General features: G+C 47.9%; 1 long non-coding RNA gene across 1 annotated transcript; it reads right to left on the bottom strand.

Annotated features, from left to right (window-relative positions):
• Positions 1 to 4,872: 4,872 nt before the first annotated feature.
• LOC145859522 (uncharacterized) lies at positions 4,873 to 5,996 on the bottom strand. The gene is made up of 3 exons (XR_014379724.1): positions 5,629 to 5,996; positions 5,283 to 5,323; positions 4,873 to 5,142 (listed from the first exon to the last, which is right to left on the bottom strand). It is a non-coding gene; the product is annotated as an uncharacterized LOC145859522 (long non-coding RNA).
• Between the last annotated feature and the right edge of the window lie 316 nt (positions 5,997 to 6,312).

Here is a 6,312-nt window from a genome sequence, read left to right on the forward strand (position 1 = left end):
TAAGGGGTGCGTACTGGCGGCAGAGAAGTCAGACGCAGGAGAGCAAAAACTGTGTTTCCAACAGCGCAGTTTAATAATAAAAACCCACCGGAAAACAGAACAATCAATAATTGGGTACATAACACGATGCACACCAGACAGAACGTGCACAAGCACTTACAGAAAAAAATACCGGACAAGGACATGGGGGGAACAGAGTGTTAAATACACAACATGTAATTGATGGGATTGAAACCAGGTGTGTGGGAAGACAAGACAAAAGAAGACAAGGCCTTGGGGCCGACCCGGAGGGCGAGGTGCAGGGTGATCCGGACGAAGACGGTGGAACTCCTGCAGCATTAAAGGGTCCAACACGTCCTCGACCGGAACCCAGCACCTCTCCTCCGGACCGTACCCCTCCCACTCCACGAGATACTGAAGGCCTCTCGCCCGACGCCTCGAATCCAGTATGGAGCGAACGGAGTATGCCGGAGCCCCCTCGATGTCCAGAGGGGGCGGAGGAACCTCCCGCACCTCAGACTCCTGGAGTGCGCCAGCCATCACCGGCCTGAGGAGAGACGCATGGAACGAGGGGTTAATATGGTAATCGGGGGGAAGCTGTAACCTATAACAAACCTCGTTCACTCTCCTCAGGACTTTAAATGGCCTCACAAACTGCGGACCCAGCTTCCGGCAGGGCAGGTGGAGGGGCAGGTTTCAGGTCGAGAGCCAGACCCGGTCCCCAGGTGCGAACACCGGGTCCTCACTGCGGTGGCGGTCCACGTTCTCTTTTTGGCGCAGCACGGCCCGCTGAAGGTGAACACGGACAGCTTCCCATGTCTCCTCCGCGCACCTGAACCAGTCGTCCACCGCAGGAGCCTCGGTCTAACTCTGATGCCACGGTGCCAGAACCGGCTGGTACCCCAGTATGCACTGGAAGGGCGACAGGTTAGTGGAGGAGTGGCAAAGCGAGTTCTGTGACATCTCGGCCCACTCATAGTGCCCTGAGTTGGTACTGAAAGCCGTCTTCCACTCGTCTCCCTCCCAGATACGCACCAGGTTGTAAGCGCTCCTGAGATCTAGTTTGGTGAAGAAGCGCGCCCCGTACATTGACTGTGGCTATGACCGGTAGCGGGTAACTATACCTCACAGTGATCTGGTTCAGAACCCGATAGTCAATACACAGGTGCAGACCTCCCTCCTCCTTCTTCACAAAAAATAAACTTGAGGAGGCGGGTGAAGTGGATGACCGAATGTACCCCTGACGCAGGGATTCGGAGACATATGTTTCCATAGCCTCCGTCTCCGCCTGTGAGAGGGGATACACATGACTCCTGGGAAGTGCAGCGTCTACCAGGAGATTTATCGCGCAATGACCCCGTCGATGGGGTGGTAATTGAGTCGCCTTCTTTTTGGAGAAGGCGAGAGCCAATTCGGCATATTCAGGGGGAATGCGCACGGTGGAGACCTGGTCTGGACTCTCCACCGTAGTAGCACCAATGGAAACCCCTAAACACCTCCCCGAGCACTCTCGCGACCACCCCGTGAGAGCCCTCTGTGGCCAAGAAACAGTGGTGTCATGACAAACTAACCAGGGTAGGCCTAGCACCACTGGAAATGCAGGGGAGTCAATAAGGAAGAGACTAATTCTCTCCTTGTGACCCCCCTGCGTCACAATGCCCAGAGGAGCGGTGGCTTCCCTGATCAACCCTGACCCTAATGGTCGACTATCTAAGGCATGAACAGGGAAAGGCACAGCCACGGGAACAATGGGGATCCCTAAACTATGGGCGAACGATCTATCTATAAAATTCCCAGACGCACCTGAATCAACGAGCGCCTTATGCTGGGAATGCGGGGAAAAATGCGGGGAAAAAGTGAGCTGGAACCCCCTCCAGTCTCCCTGCGCACCGCCCCTCCCAGCTCCATGGGTATCGGAGAGTACCCATGGGTATTGGGTGCAGGAGGATGGAACCAACAGACCCCGATCTGCTTTCCCGATGAGGCACGAGATGAGGGCGGACACCCTCTCACGGCCCAAAGGAGCCGGGTGGATGGTTGCCAGGTACAAGTCCAGCTGCAATACCTTGACTTTGATGTCCTTAAGCCATTTTGCCACAACTTTGGAAGTATGCTTGGGGTCAATGTCCATTTGGAAGATCCATTTGCGACCAAGCTTTAACTTCCTGACTGATGTCTTGAGATGTTGCTTCAATATATCCACCTAATTTTCCTGCCTCATGATGCCATCTATTTTGTGAAGTGCACCAGTCCCTCCTGCAGCAAAGCACCCCCACAACATGATTCTGCCACCCCCGTGCTTCACGGTTGGGATGGTGTTCTTTGGCTTGCAAGCCTCCCCCTTTTTCCTCCAAACATAACAATGGTCATTATGGCCAAGCAGTTTCATATTTTTCATAAAAAAACATGGAGAATTTCTGCATTTGTTTTTAGAAAATTCCACCTTGGATCTTAATCAAATTTCAAAATCAAATTTATTTTTATATAGCCCTTCGTACATCAGCTGATATTCTCAAAGTGCTGTACAGAAACCCAGCCTAAAACCCCAAACAGCAAGCAAAGCATGTGAAAGAAGCACGGTGGCTAGGAAAAACTCCCTAGGAAAAACTCCCTAGAAAGGCCAAAAACCTAGGAAGAAACCTAGAGAGGAACCAGGCTATGAGGGGTGGCCAGTCCTCTTCTGGCTGTGCAGGGTGGATATTAAAACAGAACATGGTCAAAATGTTAAAATGTTAAAATGTTCATAAATGACCAGCATGGTCAAATAATAATAATCATAGTAGTTGTCGAGGGTGCAACAAGCACGTCCGGTGAACAGGTCAGGGTTCCATAGCCGCAGGCAGAACAGTTGAAACTGGAGCAGCAGCACGGCCAGGTGGACTGGGGACAGCAAGGAGTCATCATACCAGGTAGTCCTGAGGCATGGTCCTAGGGCTCAGGTCCTCCGAGAGAAAGACAGAAAGAGAGAAAGAGAGAATTAGAGAGAGCATATTTAAATACACACAGGACACCGGATAAGACAAGAGAAATACTCCAGATGTAACAGACTGACCCTAGCCCCCCGACACATAAACTACTGCAGCATAAATACTGGAGGCTGAGACAGGAGGGATCAGAAGACACTGTGGCCCCATCCGATGATACCCCCGGACAGGGCCAAACAGGCAGGATATAACCCCACCCACTTTGCCAAAGCACAGCCCCCACACCACTAGAGGGATGTCTCCAACCACCAACTTACCGTCCTAAGACAAGGCCGAGTATAGCCCACAACGATCTCCGCCATGGCACAACCCAAGGGGGGGGGGGGGCGCCAACCCAGACAGGAAGACCACGTCAGTGACTCAACCCACTCAAGTGACGCACCCCTCCCATGGACGGCATGGAAGAACACCAGTAGGCCAGTGACTCAGCCTCTGTAAAAGGGTTAGAGGCAGAGAATCCCAGTGGAAAGAGGGGAACCGGCAAGGCAGAGACAGCAAGGGCGGTTCGTTGCTCCAGCCTTTCCGTTCACCTTCACACTCCTGGGCCAGACTATACTTAATCATAGGACCTACTGAAGAGATAAGTCTTCAGTAAAGACTTAAAGGTTGAGACTGAGTCTGCGTCTCTCACATTGGTAGGCAGACCATTCCATAAAAATGGAGCTCTATAGGAGAAAGCCCTACCTCCAGCCGTTTGCTTAGAAATTCTAGGGACAATTAGGAGGCCTGCGTCTTGTGACCGTAGCGTACGTGTAGGTATGTACGGCAGGACCAAATCGGAAAGATAGGTAGGAGCAAGCCCATGTAATGCTTTGTAGGTTAGCAGTAAAACCTTGAAATCAGCCCTTGCCTTAACAGGAAGCCAGTGTAGGGAGGCTAACACTGGAGTAATATGATCAAATTTTTTGGTTCTAGTCAGGATTCTAGCAGCCGTATTTAGCACTAACTGAAGTTTATTTAGTGCTTTATCCGGGTAGCCGGAAAGTAGAGCATTGCAGTAGTCCAGCCTAGAAGTAACAAAAGCATGGATTAATTTTTCTGCGTCATTTTTGGACAGAAAATTTCTGATTTTTGCAATGTTACGTAGATGGAAAAAAGCTGTCCTTGAAACAGTCTTGATATGTTCTTCAAAAGAGAGATCAGGGTCCAGAGTAACGCCGAGGTCCTTCACAGTTTTATTTGAGACGACTGTACAACCATCCAGATTAATTGTCAGATTCAACAGAAGATCTCTTTGTTTCTTGGGACCTAGAACAAGCATCTCTGTTTTGTCCGAGTTTAAAAGTAGAAAGTTTGCAGCCATCCACTTCTTTATGTCTGAAACACAGGCTTCTAGCGAGGGCAATTTTGGGGCTTCACCATGTTTCATTGAAATGACTTAATTTAAATCAATTTAACTGTGCAGCTTTACAGTTAATGTCATGCAATTCTACTCATTTTGCCATGGGGCGGAGAGAAAGTTGCAATTATAAAGCTAATTTCCTGCAATTCTACACATTGTGCAATGGGATGGAGAGACATTTTAGACATTTTATAGATCATTTCCTGCAATTCTACACATTTTGCCATGACTTATGCCATGTTCATTTGATATCTGAGTGAGAGTGACTAACAAAATCAATTGGGGCCCCCTGTAGGTCAGGCCCCTGGGCAGTAATTCGCCCATTACTACAAGGCTTAGATTGCTAGGCAAGTTGGTCTCGCCAGCTATCTATAAAATGTTAGCTGATATGGGCTAATTGAGTGACTGTCTATGACTGACATAACAAGAGGAAAATGGCTGATGCGGAACCACATTTCGAAACTGCACGTTGTGTATGCTACTATCCTAAGTAACAGTATGTTGAGACCCCGACTGACTTCCCAACTTTTTTGGGGGGGAGGGGGGGCCTTTAGCGGCCGCTTATTTCACTTATGAATAGAAACGGCACTGCAGTAGATGATTTAGATACTTATTTACAGTAACATGATGTTTGATAAATAAAGGACATACTGCAAGAAAAAGTATTTCTGTGAGACACACATACACACACATACATAGCTACAGAAAGCCAGTGGTGTAGTGTCAGTGTGTCTGCAGAAGACTGTACAACCCATCCGGCTGGGCTGAGGTTGCTGGTCTGTCGAGGATTGGGCTGTATACGCGGTACATATCAGACTAGAGAAAAGAAACAGTTTAACTTCAGTCCTTTGATTCTACAGTACTGTAAATGTAATGTCATGTAAAAGGATGTAACATCAATCTAAAACTAAGAGTCGTTCACAATCACCAAACACAGTGGGTGATTCTGAACTTACATTCTCATTTTCAGATGACTTTCCATTTTCTTCAAAAGGACCTGTACAACACAGAGGGAGCCTGAGTGAGTGTTTGTGTGTGTGTGTGTGTGCACGTGTGGGTGTGGTTGTGTGTGTTACTTTGCTGTGCTTAATGTCACTTCTCCTGACTCATACCATCCTGCAGATTTACAGCTCTGTTCTCATGCTTTCAAGATACTCTAACACATTATCTTATGTATAATTTATATACATACATGCTTACTGATATGACTACATCAGACCAAAATCCAAGCCTAAACAACTTTGAGTCCTATAAAAAGCCCCACATGTTATGAATCTTTGGGATAGAGTTAAATAGACAAACCTGATAGTATAGATTTGGATGATACATAAGGGATCAGGCTGTAGATCCCTGCATCTTCATTTGCAGATACCTGCACAGGACCTGCATCTCACAGAGAGCGACAAAGCCATAAGTTAGAGGTTGTGTGTGTGGGGGGTGTCATGACGTTGGCCTCTTTGGGTACAGGAAGGACAGTTGACCCCCTCCCCTTTGTACCATCACCCAACTTACCTTCCCCCCAACCCAGGGTTGTAAAAAACCCTCTGAGGAGAATCTCCTACCCCATGTTTCATAGAGAGACAAAGGAAATTCTTCCAACTCATAGAATTGAAGAATCCAGCTACGAACTGATCCGCTGGTACCATTTTGTGATACTCAGAAGAGACAATATAGCCATATTACCATACAACTGTTCATATAATAGACTCAGTTTAAAACTTGCCTCATATGGGTGTATGGAATGTATTGATAAGGATAAAGCCTTTGTAAGACATTGAGATGCTATGTACTGATGTAATGTGATAGAATTGTATTTCTGTAACCAACTCTAACTCAGTCATAGGCACGCCCCAGGGACATATACAGGACCAGGCGTCATTTGACCAGCCTGTTCGATGTGCACTATAAAACACTCCCTGATTTACATTTCTCCAGACCAGGCCTACACTCCGTTGGCACATAGGTTCTACCTTCCAATTCCTCTAC

The sequence above is a fragment of the Salmo salar genome, chromosome 12 (genome assembly GCF_965601325.2).
Source record: "Salmo salar chromosome 12, fSalSal1, whole genome shotgun sequence".
Lineage (NCBI taxonomy): Eukaryota > Metazoa > Chordata > Actinopteri > Salmoniformes > Salmonidae > Salmo > Salmo salar.